Source organism: Medicago sativa, chromosome 5, assembly GCF_051527215.1.
Source record: "Medicago sativa cultivar Bolivia chromosome 5, Bolivia_mono, whole genome shotgun sequence".
Taxonomy (NCBI): domain Eukaryota; kingdom Viridiplantae; phylum Streptophyta; class Magnoliopsida; order Fabales; family Fabaceae; genus Medicago; species Medicago sativa.
Genome location: NC_140753.1, coordinates 63,570,151 through 63,592,254, shown reverse-complemented (window position 1 = coordinate 63,592,254; position 22,104 = coordinate 63,570,151). Strand labels below are relative to the sequence as shown.

General features: G+C 33.2%; 1 pseudogene across 1 annotated transcript; it reads left to right on the top strand.

Annotated features, from left to right (window-relative positions):
• The first annotated feature begins 14,830 nt into the window (after nucleotides 1–14,830).
• On the top strand, nucleotides 14,831–16,568 carry LOC146923938 (AT-hook motif nuclear-localized protein 22 pseudogene; annotated as a pseudogene). Its single transcript, XR_015009929.1, has 2 exons — nucleotides 14,831–14,927; nucleotides 15,143–16,568. The product of XR_015009929.1 is annotated as an AT-hook motif nuclear-localized protein 22 pseudogene (transcript).
• The last annotated feature ends 5,536 nt before the right edge of the window (nucleotides 16,569–22,104 follow it).

Below are 22,104 nucleotides of genomic sequence, written 5' to 3'. Positions count from 1 at the left end.
TACTTAGAAAGGGACATTGAGAGTATTTTTATACAAAGTAAATACTGATCTTGTTTATTTTTTGGATACAAGAAATAATATATTTTGAAATGATAAATGTTTTTAAAATATAATTTGAAAACAAACAATATTTAAGATGGTTTTTCTTGGCGAGCAGGATTAGGTTCTTTCTCTTTTTGGGCCTGGCCTTGGAGTTTTCTTGGTTTTATAGGTTCATTTGCTCCCTACATTGACATTCATGATATTCAGTTGACGGTGAAAGATCTATTCTCTACTCACAACCGCCATACTGATTGTCTCTACTCTCAACTTCCTCCATCCATCTCAGAAGCTCTAAATAATATGAACATCAAGTTCAATGCCACCTTAGAAGATACTTTCATATGGAGTCATAACATAAACGACACTTACACAACTAAAAGCGGATATTCTTGGTTGATTTCTCACTTGGAACATGTCGAGATTCCTGATTCTCCTCCTTCTTGGACTTGGATTTGGAAGCTTAAGCTACCGGAAAAATTAAATTCCTCTTTTTGGTTGGCTTGCCACAACTCGGTGCCTACTCTTTCCTTGCTTAACAACGTAAACATGGCTCAATCTGCAATATGTACAAGGTGCGGCCTTCAAAATGAGATTTTTCTTCATTGTGTTCGAGATTGCAACCACTCTCGAATTTTGTGGCAGCAGGTCAGTTTCAATCAACCACATTTCTTCTCAAATGAAGTGACGCATGATTGGGTCAAAGTTGGCTCCATGGGGCCTCTCTCTTTCCTCTTTGCTTCTACGATTTGGTGGGCTTGGAGAAACAGAAACACGATGTGTTTAGGCAATGAAAACTGGTCCACTACCCGTCTTTCCCTCAACATTCATGGCATGGTACATACTCTAGACTGTTGTTACACCACAGACACTGACGCAGCCCCGGAAACTATATCGGTCAAGTGGAACAACGCAAACCATTCAGGTGTCATTATCAATGTTGATGGTACTTGTCTTGGCTCCCCAACAAGAGCTGGCTATGGTGGAATTTTAAGAAATGATGCAAGTGTCTACTTGTCAGGCTTTTCCGGCTACATTCCAAATTCTTCTGACATTCTATATGTTGAGTTATATGCCATATACCATGGTCTCTTGTTAGCTAAAGACATGGGTATTACCAACCTAGTTTGCTATTCTGATTCCTTACATTGTATCAACATCATCAAAGGTACCTCCTTGAAGTTTCATATTTATGCGATTTGATTCAAGACATTAGAGATTTAATTGAGCAGGGAAATGTCTCGTTTATCCACACACTTTGTGACGGAAATCAATGTGCAGACTACTCCATCCGGTCACTATTATAAGCAAAACTCCACTTTTTAGATACATTGAATAATTAATGTATCTAGTCTATAATAAAGACTAGATCCATTAACTATTCAATGTATTTAAAAAAGTGGAGTTTTGCTTATAATAGTGACCGGAGGAGTATATGGCTAAGTTTGATGCTTCTTCAAATTTTGAGCTCCTTCGTCATGACTCTCTTCCGACAGATCCTCTTCCTATCCAAGGCTGAAACCTTTTTTATGAGAGTTTAACTTCTCTGTTCTTTTCCTTTTTTTTCTTCTTTTGTTTGTTTTCCTTTAACTTTGTAAAAAAAACAATATTTAAGATATTTCAATAGATAACATGCTAAATAATTTCATATGTTTACAAAAAAAATTTCTTACTAATACTTTCCGATTGGTCCTTGTGTGTTTGGGCTAGTCCACTGCACTCAGTTATATTTATGACCTTTTAATTTGGATATTTGTTCTTTAGACATCTCAAATTTTTTTTTTTTTACTAGTACTTTATATAGAGATTGTCTACATTCTTATACCAAAAAAAAAAAAAGACGATCTACTTGTACATCATATAAATATAAATTTTAATCTAAGAGTTAATTTTGCAATACAAATAAAATATATGATAAAAACTTGTCGAAATTTCACGGCTATAAGCTGATTCTTACTTACTAAGTAGTGTTATGAAATTGAATTTTGTTAACAAGGACCACATTTGGACCATGAATGTTGCTTATGGTTCTGGTTGAGTTGCTTTCTACTATGTGTTTCGATTCTGATTAAACTATTAACTCGCTACAAGTTTCCTTCACTTCAAATTATTATTATTTTTTTTTTTTTTATCAGAATAGACTTTTTAATGAAGATCCCTCATAGACAAAAGTGAGAGTATAATTGTACCATTTGACATGTCAATGCTTTTTTATTATTCAAAAAAAGAAATGTCAATGCTTCTTTTGTTAGTATGTATTTTTATAATCATGTTATAGGTGTAAAATATTTACTTTTATTGTGATGTGATGTGATTAATTTTTGTCGGAGAAATTGTTGGACATGCAAAATGGACTCCTCCATCCTAAATAGAGTTTGTACACATGTAAGAGTTAAAATTGAACCTTTTATTCACTTTGTTATTTCGTTAGTGTTGACTATATGTACTATTTGGTCGCAACGAACTTCAACCATGTAAAGGTTTCCCCTTTTACAACTCATAGTCCAAATAACATGTCCCATAAAAAGTCCTCGAATAGGAGGGATCATTCCCCCGCACCTTTCATTATAAGGAGGCTCATATATCATCTCTTATAATTATGTATATTTTCACACAAACTCTCATCTTCAAATGCTCTCAATAACTTGAGTGTTCGAATACTTTTATTGATGTTCAAACAACAATAATTAATTATACAAAAGATGTATCACACTATTGGTGTTGAAAGATTCAACATAGTAAGATTTGATTTCTGCTCTTCTCCCAGCACATTTTGCTCGCGCCCAACTGAAATACCGAAAATACTTCTATGTTAGTTAAGTAACGCACGTGTTAAAATCTGCGCATCTTAACATGCGCTGTGCAACTTAACTCACGCTGGAATTAACACTTGCGTGAGTTAACTCACGCTGCATTACTTAAGTAGCGCAGGGGTAAGTTGGTAATTTCAGTTGGGCGCGAGTGTTTTGTGCTGGGAAAAGAGCAGAATTCGTAAGATTTTGTTTTGGACTGGGTCGAAGTCCAATCTTTTGGCCCAAAGATCCACTAACGAAGCTAATGTGCAATAAGGCGTCCAAATAAAATCTACAAATCACTTCTGCCAGCAAAAAGTAGTGAAACGCCAAATAAGGTGCTCATAGCCAATTTGAGCCCTCAGAGTAACCAAGCGGTCGCCCGACCTTTAGGCCATTGGGGTTCAACCATCAAATATGTACTTTCATGTACCTCCTAGGAATCTATAAGCAGAGCAACTCACTGCATTATCAAGAACATGCTTCCATTTTCGAGAAATCCTCTAAAACAACTTGAGCCCTCAATGACTTTGAGCGTCAAAGTATCTTTGTAGTACAACACCCTGCACCAATGAAGAACAATCAACAACCAGTGCCAACAATTGTAGTAGCATTGAGCACCCACTCCGACCGTCTCTTTTTTATCGTGTTTAGATCAGTGACATCGTCTGCAGGAACATTGTTATGGTAGCATCGTACCCTCGAATCTTTCTCACTTTTTAACTACCAACACAGTGGTTGCAAACGGTAGAAAAATAATCGTTACCATATCATGAACCTTTACGAGCATCGTAGTCTGTTGAACCCCCATCAACGGAAAAGAGTCATGTCACTGGTAATCGTGCCAACAACACTTCCAAACCTCCACCTCCTCCTCACAAAACACCTAACTAAAGTACTCATACTTTTTGATTTAATACGTGTAGAAATCTACTATATTAACTTTTCTTATAAATATAAAAAAAAAGTCTACTACATTGGCTTCAATTATTTGACTCATTTAATAAGTTCTTTCTCAAAAGAAAATGGAAGAAGTTCAAACCCCATTACTCCTCTATCTACAGTGCGGCACGTACTTTCCTTGTCCCAGAACGATAGCAACATGACTTCCATTAAAAATGAGACACTGCTATTATTTCCCATACAGACGAAAATGCTTTATGGACTGCCCTATATCATGCTTGTAATGTCTACATACAATTGTTGTTGACTCTTACTTATGAATATCCATCTAGTTAAGATTGGAGACTTCAAGTTAACTTTCCATTCAATTCATGTGTACATATAAAACTTCATAATAATTCAATTAAATGTTTAACTAAAAGCGAAATTTGAAAATTTTATAGGAATCGAAAACTTAATTAACTCTTAAAAAGCATTTGATAAAACTTTAGGGTCTCAATGTTTAATAAAAAAAATAGAATTTGAATCTCCATCATCCAATAAGAAAAATTTGAACCCTTTTCTTTAACCTTAGGCTAGAAGTACTCAACACACTTAATTTTCTTCTTAGCCAATTTAACTCACACTTCACTAATTATCTAACATGATTTTCGCCCTAAAAAAAATCTAACATGATTTTCGTAAAAGCATTGTAGGAGTCAGAACGCTTGACAAAAGTATGTGGATTGGCATGGTGCAGTAAATTTAGTAAAATAAAATAGAATTAGTCTACGAAAAAAACGGACTCCACTTTGGTGCCATAGCTTGTGTGCCATTGGTGCCATAGTTTGCATCTCCACCACACACACACACATCACACACACATCCCCACACACATTCACACACATCAATGGCCAGGATTTCCCCAATGGCACCAATGGCACACAAGCTATGTCATGGAAGTATTTTCCGAAAAAAACCCTATTGATTTTATAAGAGGAAAAAACCCTATTGATGTATTATAAAATAAAAAAATATATTATTTTTTAAGTGTCGTTTGAATACGAATTAACGTTCTTATTTAACTCTCATTTTGATAGTTTAAAGGTACGATTTGTCAATTATACCATTACTCACTTACTTAAAACTAATTAACGTTATCTATTTGAAAATCTCAAGTTTGTATTTTTTGTTATTTTCAAATTTAAATAAAATTTTGTTACCTACAATGTTGGTTACATGAGAAGTTGTATGTAATTCTATAAAAAAATTGTTTAAATAAAGTATACTATAAGGAAGATTAAATAATTTTTTGTTTATCAATATTTTTCAAATAAAGAGTTGATAAAAAATTATGAATAACTTTGCAGAAAAAAGAAGAAGAATAAGTACTATTTAAAGGATTGGTCGGGAATATTTTCTTATCTCACACATTGCATTGAAATTTTTAGAGACGTCTCTGCTTATTTTTATTTTTTTTACAAGAATGTCTCTACTTATTATATACTCGTTTTTTGAAAAGTACTCCTTTCATCTCCATTTCAAATCTTTGTCCTTCAACTGTGGATTTCTTGTCTGCTCCAATAGAGCTTTAAGTATGGTTATTGTGGATTTTTGAGATACTAGACTACGAAATGCATAAAAAATATAGATAAAGGAAAATTTGTAAAGAGATAAAAATTAATAGTGAAAACAACTTTGTGTTTGATTGGATGTATCTGTTATAATTAATAAATTGGGTATTTACATAAAAAAGCTATCCCTACTAGCCAAATGACGTGGCTTACACTATTTAACTTATATTGGCTACTTTCGTGGGTAGTGCATGAGTTTTCCTTGTTGAGAGGATCATGGTGCCCTAAGTTCAACTCTTAGCTACCTCCATCATGACGTGGTCTTTAGTGTGCACGAGTTTTCCTCGTTGAAGGGATCATGGTGCCCTAAGTTCGACTATTAGCTTCCTCCATCATGACATGGTCTTTAGCGTGCAGCTCCATAAGAACGTGATTCCTCTCTCATCGCCCTTCACGGTTAGTGACACTATAAACATGAAATGTGGGTTTTTAGCATTATTGTCATGTCGTACTAAGCTTTGACTAAATATAAATTCCTTTATACCCGTGTTCTTATTCAGTAGACTTGATTAAGAATTAATTCTCCCTTGCTCATATGTCCTAGACTTCAACCTTACCTTGACTCGGAGGCTTCCTTGCCTAAACCTTAATCGCATATCTGCCTATATCGGCAAACAAGATAATTGTCAAACTATCAAATTGACGATAAATAAACACACAAAATCAGACGATCAAACATAAAAGCTTGGCTCCCTTCAAGAAGATTTTAATCCAGGAAAAATTGATGTGAAGTAATCTCACCACCATGATAATATTAAGGCTCAACACCTCTTCGAGGATAGTAAAATTGTGCAACAAAATTCTATAAAACAAAAATGGTTTTTAAGAGCAATGCCTCTATTTTAGATTTTAATGATAACATATATTTGAGAATAATTGATACTTTGATGTGTGTGTTTCCTTGTGTAGAAAAATTTGATCATCTGAACAGGGAAACCCAACAGTCATGTTTTGCCAGCGGAAAACATTTGTACGTGATGGTTACAATAGTATTTCAACGCAAAAGTTGCACTCCAAGACAAAATGAGGTACAAGGAAGCAATAAGCTTTGCTGAAGAAAAAAAAACTTACAACACAAAAATCTAGAATACATTCAAAAATATGATTTAGCTCCGCTACTGCGTTTATACTTAGAAAAGATAAAAAATTTCATCAAGTGTCATTAGATTATAACTTTCTTAGGAAAGTTAACCACACTTGTAATCTATGCTTTATTGTAGTTTACCTCTCTCCGAGTTCTTATTTTAAGGCAAGGAAGTCCTTTGGTGCAAAAGCAAATAAATCTAGGGTATGTGGTATCTTAGTGGAAGTCATCTAGTTGAGGCAAGAAATTCCTTTAGTTTAAGGCAAGAAAAACTAGGACTATGTTGTCTTAATATTTCTATAATTAGTTAGATTATAGTGTAAAACTAGGAAGTCACCTACTCGGTTACACCTATTCAAAATGAAATCTCAAACAAAAATGATCCCGACATGCTAACAAATCACCTCTACTATGATAGCGAGGTCAAGTTAGTACACTTAATGAAATAATTAGCAAATTATTTGCAATAAGCATTCAGCAAGCAAGAAATACTCAATGACTCCTTGTTCTGATGGACATACGTAAATCTAATACTACAAAATGTCATACCACTTGCCTAAAATATGTACAATAATGGAAAATTTGCATAAATTACTCTTGTTGAAAAATTTCAAACAATATATCTGTCACACAAGTTTTTGAAAGAGTATCACAACTAAATATGATTCCATAGTATATTATGTGACATAAATACTTTTACAAAAGAGCTCATAACCCTTTTTTTTTTCTAAAAAAAAAACAGAGAGCCTAACTCATATAATGGACTTAAGGACAACAAGCCCTACATTTATTATCATGTCTTTTTTTTTTTTTACACAAATTATCATCATGTCGTTTTTTTACATAAATTATCATCATGTCTTTATCTTCAGAAATAGCAAGCAAGATTTTCTATCTTAGTCTAACATCATATTTATCACACACAATTAGCATTTTAAACATTTAATTATACTATTCATCTTCGTCAACCATATATAATTTGTAGAGTGAATAAAACCACCATCATTCTCTTAGTCACCTTCAATAGTTATTTATTTATTCAATAATAAGTTAATAACAATATAATCTTATTTATGTTTCGTCAGTTGAGTGGTTCTTCAAAACCCCACAGGTCTTTTTGCAAGTAATTTGGTTTTCTTGTGTTTAGACAACTTCGAAAGAAATGTAAGATCATTTGTACTAGTTGATTGACAAAATTAAGCAACTAACATTTTGGTGGTTAAAAGTATAGTATGTTACCTTTGTTTGTTTTTATAATACTTGGTGGCTTAACCCTTTATTGTATATGAGTACCATGTAGCTTTTCTTTATGATATTTGTCTCTTTTTGCTGTTTATGCAACAATTATTAAACTCTTTTTGTTGTACTCTAACAAATCTTGTGCTGGATAGAACATTTTGTTTATAATAAATTCTAGGGTTAATTATGTTTCTAGTCCCTATAAAATAGCGACCTTGTAAGTTTAGTCACTACTTAATTTTAATAGCATTTTTAGTCCCTAATTTTGTTTTTCTGCACTGAGTATTAGTCCCTACTCAATTCAAATTTGTTTGATTTATGCTTAAACCCTTAAATTTTTGAACAATTTTTTGCAGATATGTTTAGAACATTACTAAAAGTTCGTCCGCAAAAAATTATCGCAAAATTTGATTTCTACATCCAGATTTTATTACTTTTTATCTTTAACTTTTGTCGTTTTAAAAAATTCATATTTAATTCATTTCATGTCAGAAAATTCTAAATTTTAGTAAACGAACCTTTCATAGTGTTCTAATCTTGTCTCAAAAAAATCGTTCAAAAATTTAAGAGTTTAAGGATAATTAATCAAACTTTGTTTTAGCAGGGACTAAAATTATAAGTAAATTTTTTTTTATAGGGACTAAAAATGCTATTAAAATTAAGTAGGGACTAAACTTACAAGGTCGCTATTTTATAGGGACTAGAAACATAATTAAACCTAAATTCTATTTTGGCTTGTTAAAAAAAATCTTACTTATGCTTCACATCGATTAACTATACCACCTAATCAATTTATCCACCGAACTTAATCGATTATATTTTAGCTTAATTGATTTTTTTTCTTCATCTTAATCGAATATTATCTAATTGTTTGATGGATTAACTATCTTTTTAATGGATCAAATATCCCTTAATCGATTAACTCATCAATTATGTCAGTAAAAATCAAGTCACACTACTCATTACTAATATTGACTTTGTGGTTTGTTAGTAGTATCGACCTAGATGATTATTCCTCTCTCACACTACTTGATTTAGTTTTAAAACAAAATTTACTAAACATAAATCAATGAGCTTAACACCACTAAGATTTAGGGCAAGTGGTTGATGCGTTGTGTATATGAATGTTGAAATTCTAAGGCATTGAGTTTGATATTTATAAAAAAATCAACTAGCGTTAAGAGTTCGATTCCCAATTATAAAAAAAAATCAACCAGCTTTAAATGTTATAATAGTACTCCCTCCGTTTTAAAATGAGTGTCATTTTAGCCAATTGCACACAGATTAAGGAATGAAATGAAATAATTATTAGACATAACATTTTTACTAAACTACCCTTACTTTATAAGAAAAAAACAAACTTAAAGTTGCATTGAAAATTGTGTGAGAGAAAAGTTGGAGAGGGTAAAGTTGGAAGAAAAAATTAAAGTTGTATTGAAAATGTAAAACGACATTCATTTTGAAACAAATTATTTTGGCTAAAGCGACACTCATTTTGAAACGAAGGGAGTATTTGATAAAAAAAAAATATGTGAATATTGGTTTTATGTTTTAACTATTCAATTCAATGAATTTTTTTTTTTTAAGGAAAAGATTAAATAATTATATAAATAATTATTAGTTAGATTTTACTCCATCCGTTTCAAAATGAGTGTCGCTTTAGCCAAAAAAAATTGTTTCAAAATGAATGTCACTTTCGGTTTTCAATGCAATAATTTTCAATGCAATAATAGCTTTTTCTTTTCAATTGTACCCTTCAATTAATACTATGTTACACTACTTCTAAAGTATTATTTTTCTTTATTGAAAAACAAACCAATAGTTGATTAGGATAATTTGGTAAAATTGTTATGACATTTGACTACTTTATTTCATTCCTTAATCTGTGTGCAATTGGCTAAAGCGACACTCATTTTGAAACGGATGGAGTAATTTTTTAAACAACCAAACTACCTACTCAAATTCAATTGTACCCTTCAATTAATACTATGTTACACTACTTCCAAAGTATTATTTTTCTTTATTGAAAAACAAACCAATAGTTGATTAGGATAATTTGGTAAAATTGTTATGACATTTGACTACTTTATTTCATTCCTTAATCTGTGTGCAATTGGCTAAAGCGACACTCATTTTGAAACGGAGGGAGTAATTTTTTAAACAACCAAACTACCTACTCAAATAAATAACGAACCTTTTTATAATAGTATCAAACATTTTTTATTTTAAATAAATAACGATCGAACCCTTGACCTCCTTATTAGTCTACTCCTTAATTTTAAATTTATCACCCAAACTACCTACTCAACCATATATCCCCCATTATTTTTTATGTTATCACCAGAGCCGACCCAACAAGTTTAGAGGCCTAAAACAATTTTTATTAGGAGACCTTTTACAATAAAAAAAAATCACATAAGTTTTATGAAAGTAAATAAATTAAATTCTAGATTTGTTGGAGTGAAGAGTTGAACCTTGAACAAAGAAAGAGGATGCCTTCACTTTTACCAACTCAACTTTGGAAACATTCATTCATAAATTTTCATATTATATATTTATGAAAATTGCTCTTCTCACAACAAATAATGCTCACTTTCAACTGATTTGACGAAAGTACCCCTGCGTGACTTCACTCACGCCCGGTACTTTTAGTGTGAGTTAACTCACGCAGGTTGTAACCCAGTGTGACTTAACTCACGCAGCGTGTTGTTATAGAACATCAACTCAGAAACATAACCATTCACTTTACCAAATACAATTTTGCTCCCAATTTTTGCAATTTTCACCAAACTCAACCAAATCAACATCAAATTCTACTTCCGTCACAAGTAAGTGTTCTCCAACCTTTTGCATTGGTTTTTTTTGTTTGTTTAAATGTTAGGTTTTTTAAGATGAAATTGTGAAATTTTAGGTTTTAGAGCTGATTTACATGTTTGATTTTTTTATTGTTAATGATGAATTAAGTTATAAATTGTTGTTTAGATGTTGATTAGAGTAGGTTTGATTGAAATGTGGGTTTGAGTTAGGTTAGAGTTAGGAATTGTTAGAAATTATGTTGAACTCTAGGTGTTTGATAAAATGTCTCAATGAAAATTTGTTTGTTTTTTGCATTGTTGATTATGAAATTAGTTAGAAATTGGATTGTTAATGTTGATTATAGCGAGTTTGAGTGCAATGTGATAGTTTACAGATTAAAATAACATTGCCAAATTTAACTGTTGTTGTTGTTGAATAGTTAGAAATGACATTGATTTTTTGATTTTTAAAATGTTGTGTAGATATCTCTCAGAGACCTGACAGACTTAGGGTAGGGAGGGAGACCGCTACAGGGAGTGCACGAGCCAAAAAGGTTGCTTCGCGCCCTCCTCAGGCTCAAGCTGGTAGACAGAGACAAGGGCGGCAAGAGGATTAGTAGGAGTGATGATGCAAAGGGGAAGACGTCACAAGCGGGTGCGTCCCAGTTAGTGGACCCCATACAATATCAGCATCCGTATCAGCATGAGGCGTATCAGCCTCAGTATGAGCAGACTCACCAGCAGGAGGGTGAGGCTCAGAAGGAGCAGACCGGACCGCAGGTTTTTTTCGGGGACCCTATTGATTGTCGCTTCTACTGAATTTTCGGTAGACACGTGGCATGCAGGCTATGAGACAATGTCGAAAAGTAAGTATAATTGTTTAATTTTATTTTAATGATATGTTAATTTTTACGATTTAATTTTTTATGTTAAAACATTTAAATTGACTTAAATTATTTAATTACGCGCGTACATTTAAATTACAACCGTCAATTTAAATGCTTATTTAAATTTAACTGTACGAATTTATATTTATGTTAAAATATTTAATGTTTATTTTAATTATTGTTTTTTTTTATGATTAAATTGTTATTTGTTATGTCTTTTTTTATTTATTCAAATGTTTATATTTTTAACGGTGTATTGTTTATTATTTTATTTTTTTTGTATTTCAGTTTCAGAAGACACATAAGTTGACCGTTGTCTTGCACAAGAAGAATCATAACTTTGAGAGCTTGTCAGTCCCGGTCTTGCCCCCCTCCTTAAGACTGGGTACGAGAACATCAGCCATGACCTCATCACCGCCTTGTCAGAGAGATGACATGCGGAGACCAACAACTTCCATCTTCCCGTTGGAAAGATGATCATCACACTAGATGATGTGGCGTGTCTTCTAGACATCCCCATCATTGGGAGGCTCGTTGTTGAGGCGGATATAGAGTATGAGAATGGTATACAACTGCTACAAACCGAGCTGAGTTTTACGGTGGAGGAGGCTCAAAAGGAGGTGATTAAACAGTGGGGTGGATATGTCAGCATACCTCACCTGAAGGAGTGTTATGAAAGACTTCTCAATAGGTGTAATCAGTTGGAGCAACTTGTTGATGACGAGGAGAGGAAGGAGCAGGGTCTTGCTAGGAACGCCTGCATTAAGGTGTTTTTGTTGCTTTTGGTTGGCAACACCATTTTCACCAACAAGAACAAATGTGTTCATCTGATACGACTGACGTCGTTTCAAGACTTGGACACGTTGGATGAGTGGTGTTGGGGTAGGATGACACTTGCTTTTCTGTACTCCCGGCTTTCTCTTACCTCGAACGCGAAGATTAGCGTCGTTGGTTGTTATATGACCTTACTTGAGGTAATATTTTTTTTCTTTTTTTTAGCGGATGATAAATGACTTACGATATTATTGTTTCTGTATATGCATTTATGATACTTATGCTAATATTATTGTGTCTCTTTGTGTTTGTAGGAATGGGTTTTGGAGCACTTCCAGAAGCTTATTCCGAGGAAGATTTTGAAGGGCTACGAGCATGCTGACCCGTTTGCGGCTAGATGGAAACTCCCCTTGGGCTATTCTGATTATGTACCCTACATAAGCCTCATTGATTTGATGGTGAATGATGATGTCATCTAGAGGCCGTACAAGGATAGTCGAGACATCACGCCTTTTCAGGACACAAGCAGAACGTGACTTAACTCATGCTGACTTACAACCTATGTGAGTTAATTAATTCATGTTGACGCGTAATGAGCGTGAGTTAAGTCATGCTAGATGTCAACGTAACTTAAGTTACGTTGGGTATAACACATGCGTGACTTAAGTCACGTGGGGGGTATTTTCGTCAGTTTGTATGGGAGGGAGCAGTTTTTGATGGGAGAAGAGCAATTTTCTATATTTATAAGTAAATTAAAATATTTTAAGGCCTTTTTTCAACCAAAATTTTGAGACATAAAGTCCTTACTTGGACCACGTGACCCTTGGGATGGCCCTCGTTATCCCAATCTTGCACTATGTGTTTTTATCATTTAATACAAAAATATTTAATAAATATCAAATTATTAAACTCTTTTGTTGAAGAATTTGATAAATTAATTGATCTATAAATCAGTCAACTAAATAAAAATTGAATTTATGTCGGTAAACCATTCAATGATAAGCCATTCAACGATGAGTCATTCAACGGTAAATCATTAATCGGCAACTTCTGAATTCAACTTATCTAAATTTGGAAAATAATTAACTATAATTTTTATTTATTAAAATATTAAACACAAATTTTTAATGGTAAATCCGTAAATGGATTCAATTTTTTTGTACTCTAAGTAGCTATTTTATCAAAATTTCTTATCGTGTCCTTAAAAGTGTAAAAAATAGAAACATCTATTAGACATGGCATGTCTGGACCAACGGCATAATCACAATGTGCCATTATTGTTTGTCAAAAACTACACTTTAATTTGGAACATCGACAAAATTACAAGGCCATCTTATTTGTCATAACTTGTTTTGACTCAAAATATGTATTTGGGTACTTACATACAAATTTAATATTGTTTGTAGTCATTAGTATTATACTTGGAGTGAGGATCGAACCCCTAGCTATTTTTATCACCCTCACTTCTTAATATCACCACCCAAACCATCAAACTTATACCCCCCGGTTTTCTTTTATGTTATCTTAATCTTGCACGGTATTTTTATCATTTAATACAAAAATCTTTAATAAGTATTAAATTAACAAATTTCTTTATTTAAAAATTTGATAAATTAATTAAATTTATAAATTGGTCAACTATAAATTTATATTAAATTTATATGGTAAACGATTCAATAGTAAATTATTCAACGATAAGTCATTCAACGGTAAATTTTGAATTTGATTTATGGTAAAAAAATTAACTATTCTTTTTTCGTTATTAACTAATTAAATACACATTTTCTTTTCTTATTTCTTAGCCTGTCCTTAAAGTATCAAAAATTAGAAACACCTATAACACAACGCATGGTTAAATTGACGCATGTTTAACATAATCACAATGTACCACCATGATTTTAGCAAAAACTACAATTTAATTGGAACATCAACAAAATTACAAAGGCACCTTTCTTTTGTCACAACTTGTTGTGATTCCAAACATGACTTTGGATATGCGCATACATATTAATTTTAAATGAATATTAGTATAAACTAAATTTGTACAAAAATGGCTTGAAAAAATAATCTTAATAAAATTACTTTTAAATAAATAAATACTTAAAAAATGTTGTTAATTTTGAATTAAATTTACTAAAAATTGATACAATACATGAATGATAAATATGTTAAAAAATTATCAAGTTAATTGAAAAGAAAAAAAATTAGATATTGATTGACTTTATTCAAATGTCAATATTAGAAATAACCTCATTTATAGAAACTATTATAAAAATGATATTTAATATTGTCAATGCCACATTTTTTTTGACCCTATAAAAGCAAGCTCATACAAGCACACAAAGTCATAAAACCACAAACACATAAACCTCTTTGGCCTCCCACGAGGTGCTCGAGCTCTTAGATTCCATAATTTACAAAACATTCCAAACCACAAACACACACTGCCACCCCATCAACTCACACTCTCCTCTCACCCTTTAACCCATCCCTTATTATGGCCCCTATTTTTCCTCCTCCATAATCTTTCCTTTTATGCAACTTGCTCTAAAATCCTTCTTTCTTAGTTTTGAATAAATCCAAAGGTTATTTAGTTAGGTGGCATAATAATAACAAGTTGTAGGGTCACAAACACAAAAACAAAAAACACTGTTTTACTTGTGAGTCAAAGAAAACCGCACACTACTTACAAAAACAAAAACACAAACATTATCATCTAAAACATTCACTCAATTCCACCTTCTTCTTCTTCTTCTTACCCTTTTTACACAACATCCAAAAAACATCTCAAGTTTTTCAAGGTGAGCTTCTACAAGGTTTCTTTCTATATAAGTTTATTTTTTTTATTTTTTTTTAAATTTTACAAAGTTAAGATAAGGTTTTTTTATTTTTTGTGTTATATCAATTTATTTTATTTTTTTTGACAGAATATCAATTTATTTTCTAGATATTTATTTATTTATTTTCTGGGTTTGTGATATTTTTTAATTTTTTGTTTGTCTTGGTTTTGGTTTAGAAACATGGCGAATCGATGGTGGAACGAAAGACAAACTGAGGCGAACCCGGTCGAAGGAGAGAACCGAAACGGTCCAACCCGGATCATTTTACGAAGAGAGTCACGAAGGGCAAGTAACGGTAGCGTTAACGGCAACGTTACCGGCGGTAACGTTACTCCAACGAGGAGTAACACCAGCAACACCGGGAACAGTAACGGCCACGTTAACGACGAACTTGAGAACAGCAATGGCCGTTCCGGCGACCAGACCGCCAGAAGTGGACGCCGGCCACGTGGACGTCCGCCGGGGTCGAAGAACAAGCCAAAACCGCCGTTGATGATCACAAAAGAAACTCCAAACGCTCTTAGCAGTGTTATCTTGGAAGTCGCCAACGGAGCCGACATCGCCGGGAGTATTTCATCCTACGCTAACCGTCGCCACCGTGGTGTTTCAGTTCTCAGCGGCACTGGTTATGTTACCAACGTGACACTCCGGCAGCATAATGCTCCGGGAGGAATGATATCTCTTCAAGGGAGGTGTCACATTCTGTCACTCAGTGGTGCTTTTTTGCCTCCGCCTTCGCCACCGGATGCTACTGGACTGACTGTTTATCTTGCTGGAGGTCAGGGGCAGGTTGTTGGAGGACTGGTTATCGGGTCGTTGATTGCGTCCGGGCCGGTGATGGTTGTTGCAGCTACTTTTGCTAATGCTACTTATGAGAGGTTGCCTTTGGAAGATGAAGATGAGGAAAATGAAGAGAATTTGCAAGAGGTTAATAACATTAATCTTGTTGTTACCAATGGTAACCATGCTATGAGTAATGGTAATCATGTTACTAATGGTGATGGTGGTTCTGCTTCTCTTTCTGGGTCAGCAAGTGGAAGTGGTGGTGGTGGTGGCGGCGGTGGTGCAACTTCTCATGGATTAGGTGAATACAACTTTAATCCAAGTATGATTCAAAATGGAAATGGTAGTGGACATGGACACGAACACGATGTGTTCTGGCGTCCACATCCACCTCCATATTGAGATGACCTGTCTGTTTGGTTGGTATTACGGTGGGTTGACCTAAATTAGTTGATCACATTAGTTTACTACGATTTTATTGGACTCACTGATTTTACCAAACAAACACTAAACACATTATAACATTACTCTATACTCCTTGTGAACTTATGTGATCAAGTTGAGATTGTTTTGTTGTAATGTGTCCTAGCTAGCTAGTAAGCCAAGGTTAGGATGTTTTCTTTTGTTGTGGGTTTAAAGGGATTCCTTCCCTCCATAATTCCCATAATTTTGTTTTGTTTTGTAAACTTTGTGGTAGTGTCACAATGTTTGTTTGGGAATTTTATATGGTTACTACGCAACAAAAAATAAATAATACAAATGGTTTTTGTACCAAAGAATAATTAATAATAATAATACCGAATGGTTTCTGCTTTGGAAGTTTCTTTTCTGTTTGTGTAGTTCTGAATTTGGATAGTGATATTAATTACTACTATATGATATCATGACTTAATTATAGTGTTATATGTAAAGGGTGGGTGGAACCAACAATAAATGGATCCAACAATAAATTGATCCAATAATTGATAAGAGATTTTGACCATTAAACAAATTAAAATAAAAAAATTAATATGAAGGGTGGAGTTAAAATCTTTGGCCAAACTTTAGGTACCAAATTCTAAATTATCTGCTAGTATCCTTAGAAATTGGAGGGTTAAGTAAAAAAAAATGGTGGAGTTTCTCACTTTTCCTTAAAAGTTTTCCTAGTTGAATTGTTGAATAAAAGAGAGACATAGGAGAATGGAAAAATGAATGATGTTTGAAATATTCTTATGTTTGTGTACAAATTTTGTGGGTAGTTGAGAGTCTCTTATTGGATTTTCATATGGATAGATAATAATATAATTTAAACAATAGTTATATTTTTAAACAGTAGTTAATTGCAAGTGATTGACATATAAACTGGTTTTGTGCAAAGGAGTTAATAAAATTCAATCCTAATGTATTGTTATAGGAGGGAAAACAAATACACTGTTGTTGAAATTTTTAATGTTAAAAGGGTTGGACAGAAGTTATCTGAAATTTTGTACACTGTTATCTGAAAGAAAGGGACAGAAGAATGGAAAAGTGAAGGTTGAAGATTGAAATTTCATGTTTGCACATGCTTTTAGGCTTAAGTTCGTATCACGTGTTCAAATACTAATCAAGACAAACATATTTTAATCACTTTTTGAATAAGAGATTGTTGGAACACTAGTTAATTCTAGTGAAGAAAATTGGAAAGAAAAACACTATGAAAAAACTAGTGTGTGGGTGTGACTTAAAAATGTCCCACATTGAAGGGTCACCCCAACTAGTAAGTGTTTATATATGGGAAAAGTGACCTCTAAGGGTGTGCCCTTGGGGTACCCAATTTTGTGAACGGGTGAACGCTTAAAAAAATTGATATATATTTTTTTGTCACTTTAAAATGTTAAATTAATTAATTAATTAATTAATTTTTCATTATACGAAAGCGTTACGCGTAACAAATTGATGTGTTACATTCCGACCCGATCCAAACCCGTATCCAGAAGCTTCCGGATATTTCCAATTAAGAAAACACGTTTGCTTGAGGATTAAGCAAACTTAATCCCCAAGTCACACGTAAAACGCGTTTGCTTAAGGATTAAGCAAACTTAATCCCCAAGTAACTCTGCCTATAAAAGGAGAGCTCGCCCCACTCATTCTTTACACCAAAATCTCACAGTTGATGCTTCCTGTGCGGTTTTCTCTCTTCTCCCTTTCGATTTTAACAAATCGTTCTTCTTCTTCTACTCCTTTCTGTCCCTTCGGTATTAAGAGTGTTCTTAAGACCATAGTCCCTTGGTCTTAGGTTCATATTCCCTTCGATAATATATGATCTTAACAGTATATATATATTATTTTAAAGAGAAATGGTGGTATCACCATATTTGAGTGGTCGTAGTGCCATATTCATGTTTTGGAGAAGTTAGAATGGTGGTAACACCATATTTGAGTGGTCTCAGCACCATAATAGAATGGTAATAATACCATATTAATTTGAACGGTTTCGAATAGAGCGGTTACGTACCGTATCGAGTGGCTTCGATCAAACGATCGAGCCATATTTTGAGGGTGTAATTCTCGAACGATTTATCTACAGTGCAGTAGTTAATCGAACAGTTGTAGCTGGGCTTGTTTTATCCTGGAGGCGGCGTGGTTGATAGTCTACCTTGCACAACTTTGGGTAGTGCCACGAAACGTCTTAAAGAGAGCGACCTGGTCGTGACTCAACCTAGTAACAACTTCGGTAGATGATAGAATTTGGAAATTCAAATTTAACAGTTTGGAAATCCAAAAACAACAGAGATGATTTGGTTTCGGGGTGGCATTTAGGATGGGTCCATAGAATACTTTCCCACCATGGTTCAATGGTATTTAGCGATTGGATCAACTGAAGTACATTGTTTTATCATAGACTCACTTATACTCTATTTTTCTTCACACTATCTTCTACCTCCATTCTCTCTCCTCCATACCCATTCATCTATCACCACCACCAACATCAAACCCACTTTTCCAACTATCCTCCTTCCATTGTATGTGTTTCTTTATTGATTTAATTTTCTTAAAATAAAATAAAATAACGTGAAAATCTACCATCCAAAATTATAATCCCCAAAAAATAATAGTGTGAAAGAAGAAGCAAAGAGACAGGAAATGGGATTTTCAGATCCAGATTTGGGAGTTAGGAATTTTTATTTATGTTCTTCCAATCTAAAGAATCCTCAATTAATTGTAAATCAAATTTCTATTCTCCAACGCTTTTTCTAAAATTAACAGTAGTAGAATTTAGTTTACACTTCAATTTAATTCAGAGAGCAACGACGTTGGCTTGCGAAAATTCTCTATTGTTGTTCATAATATAACCGCTTGATTTGAAACATTTGGACAAACTTAAATGACTCATATCAGTTCATTATTCACTAGACTTTTTCTCAAACATTAACATAAATAGCTTTTTCAAATGATGATTGTGTTTAGGAATATTAATATCCAACATTGGAAAGAAACTTTTGATTTTCTGTGTATCACTGTGAAAATCATTTGGTAGTTGTAGAGAAATCAAACACAACTGAAATGGAGATTGCTAAGGGTGGTGGTTGAGTGGGGACATGGAGGAGAGAGAGGATGCAGGTAGAAGATAGTGTGGAAAATAAAACGATCCAATGTGGTGAGTCTATGATAAAGCTATACTCTTTAGTTGATCTCATGGTTAAATACTAATTGGGCCATGGTGGGAAAGTATTCCATTGACCCACCCTAAATGCCACCTGGTTTCGGTAGGCATGATTCCATGAGAGGGAGATGGGGACAGCAAAATAATTGTAAACCTTTGGAACTTTATCTCGAGAGTTCTTAACATATCATACCTCTCCAGTTTTTCTTATAGAGAAATGATATTTGAACATCCATTTGTGACAACTTTTGCTACAACTTTCTCTCTCATACTCATATTATTTTTTACTTTATCTCTCTATTGCTTTGATTTTCGTGCAAATACCTATTTTTTCTTTGCAAATTATGGTTGTCCCTATAAGTTGTCAATTAAAGGTTGTTCAAATAACACTCCTCTATTATAATGATAATTTTACTAAGATTTGAGGTTACATGGTCAAAAACGACACATCATATTTTATAATTTTGTGGAAATTTAATTCTAGTAATTCTATAAAGTTACATCATCAAACTCTTCCCGATAAATTTACACCTTATAATATAGTAATTCTATGAGGTTACATCGTCCAACTCTTCCCTTTAAGTTGACACCTTATAATTGTGTGTAAAAAAAAAACTTAGGTCCTATACTTGCAAGAAATCAAAGTTGTCAAGAACACAACGAAGACAAGATTAAGGTATTACAAACTAAGTAACAAACGATTAGCTTAAGAGTCTACTTAAACTAAATAAAAAAAAGATGTATAACCCCTAATATAATCAAAGAATTAGCTACAAGTTGTCAACATCGAAGATCATTTTCTCGAACATACAAAGTCTAAAACATGAACACATTTCAAAATCAAGCTAGCACAAAATTAACTCGATCACAACATTTTCATAAACGTACAAATTTAAAGTCTCTTGTGAAATTCGTCATCAATTTCACATCAAACGGTTCGCAGAGAGTTAGATTAAACTAAATACGGATGCTTCTTGCAGTGAAAATGGTCGAGCAGGTTGTGGTGGTTTTATTAGGGGCAGCGATAATGAATGGCTTGGCAGATTTGCTAAAAGCATCAGTGTGTGTAGTGCTTATATGGATGAGTTTTGGGGAGTGCACGAAAGTTTGAGGTATGCTATAAGCTTCGTTTTTCGTGCGATAAAGTTGAATGTGCATTCTCTGGTGGTTGATAATGCTCTTATTCGTAATGGGAAAGGTTCCTATGGGAAGGTCTTTGAGAAAATTCGTCGTATGATAGGTTTGGTGTGGGAAGTTATTCGTAAGCACTCGTATCGTGAAGCTATAACCAATTGCAAATGCTTTAGTCAATTATGCAAGCTTATTGCCTAGTGACAGTTTTTTCGAGTCAACCCCGACGCAATTTTGGCACTTTGCTTACAACTGATTTTATGGGATTAACTACCCGTCGTTAATATCTGCTTATTTTTTTTTTTTATTTTCATGTGCGTTTAACCCTCTTTGTAATAAAAATAAACATATTCAAAGTGGAATTTTTTAAATTTTTTTGAAAGTAAGCACGTCCTTAATTTTTTAATTCGGTCATTAAATTCTAAGTTTACAAACCATAATCCTTTGTTTCCAATGATGAGGGAACCGGAGGAATAAGAGTAAGACCATTTAATTGCTTCTATCTGCTATACTTATACTAATATATAGTTGTAAATTCCTTCCTTCTTGTATTTTGGGGTACGAGTACTAGAAGAGGTTTTATTGCAAATTGGAAAAGTCTAGCTCCAAATAAAGTGAAAGCTTTTGGTTGGCAACTAATTCATAAAAAACTTCCTTCTCGGGGTAACTTTGCTAAAAGGGGCGTCTCGAGAGGAGCAAAATGCCCCCAATCGTGTGTGGTGTGATAGAATGCATGGATCATTTGTTTTGTAGAAGTAAATTTGCTTCCTTGGTTTGGTATGATATTTTCAAGTGGGTGAACACTAGTGTTATATTGCTCGGAAACATAATCACTATCCTTGATTAATTTTCTCTTCTTCTTGGTCAAAGAAACATCATTAGGGGTTAATTTTTGTTTCGCACACAATTGTTTGGAAGATTTGGGAGGCAAAGAATGAGATTATATTCTCCTCTAAGTCTTATCAAACAGAGGGTTAATGGAAGACATCAAAGTCACCTCTTGGAGATGGCTGCTGCTAGAAAAAATGGAGGATCTTGCTTGTTTTATGAGTGGTTCACGAATTCACTTTTATTTATGGAGTGGTTTGTTTCTTTTTGTTATTTGTTTGAGTTGAGTACCCCTTGTATTTTTCTTTATTTAGTGGATTAAATATTCTCTGTATTTCTCTCATTTTCATCTAATAATAATATTTCCCGTTAAAAAAACTAATGTAGTTGTAAACTTATAGGAGTACTCTGATGCATTACTTTATTTTGACGTTTACATGCAACTATTATATTCTCTGCTCACTATTATAAAAAATTACTTAAGTTGTTTATTTAAAAAAAAGTTAAGTTTAATTAACGTTTCATATTTCATGTAAACCATAAGATAAGCGTACTAAAGTACACTCTTTTTCATAGTTATGAAAAAAAATCACTCAACTCGTTAAATGTTTTTGAATTAAATGATGAATATATAAATAATAATATTAAAAAGTTTAAAATAGTTGATTTGTGTTTATACTCTTTTTTTTGAAAGGGATTTTTTTCATACTTGGAAGCATGTGTTCAATGTGTGCATATTTCCAGGTTGATTTTAGATTATTTTGTCTAAACTTT